The sequence below is a fragment of the Nelumbo nucifera genome, chromosome 7, assembly GCF_055504915.1.
Source record: "Nelumbo nucifera cultivar China Antique chromosome 7, China Antique-T2T, whole genome shotgun sequence".
Lineage (NCBI taxonomy): Eukaryota > Viridiplantae > Streptophyta > Magnoliopsida > Proteales > Nelumbonaceae > Nelumbo > Nelumbo nucifera.
The window spans coordinates 54,543,204-54,543,685 of record NC_142655.1 but is presented as its reverse complement, the minus strand read 5'-3'; positions in this window follow the sequence as shown (position 1 = coordinate 54,543,685).

Here is a 482-nt window from a genome sequence, read left to right as displayed (position 1 = left end):
TTAGATGAGCTTTGGTTCCATGCACTGTTTGTCCAACAAATTTGCTGTTGTTCTTGAACTTGGTTGATTATTTATTTATTTGTTATTTTGTTACTTTCCTTTCTTGTTCAAGTGCTAATCTCTTAGAAATTCTTGTGCTTTTTGTCTATTTTCTCATCGAAGATACAGGATTCAATTGCTTTTATAAAGAAATTGAAACAGCAGAAAAGAAGCTCAAATGAGATGTATCTATCTGGTTTCAATAAATCTCGTGGCAAAATATCCAGAAGAGTACACCTATGCTAACCTTGAAAATCTATTCTAGTGATTATTAAGCCTGTATTAAAATGTATTATTGTGTACATTGTTCATGGTAGTGCAAGACCAAGTCATTTTTCTTTATTGTTTGAGAAATCAGTATGGACATGGTGTTGGACCTTCAGTGTTGTATATTGTCATTCAAGGTTTTCTTCTTTGTATATATTTTTCTTTTGGATAGATAG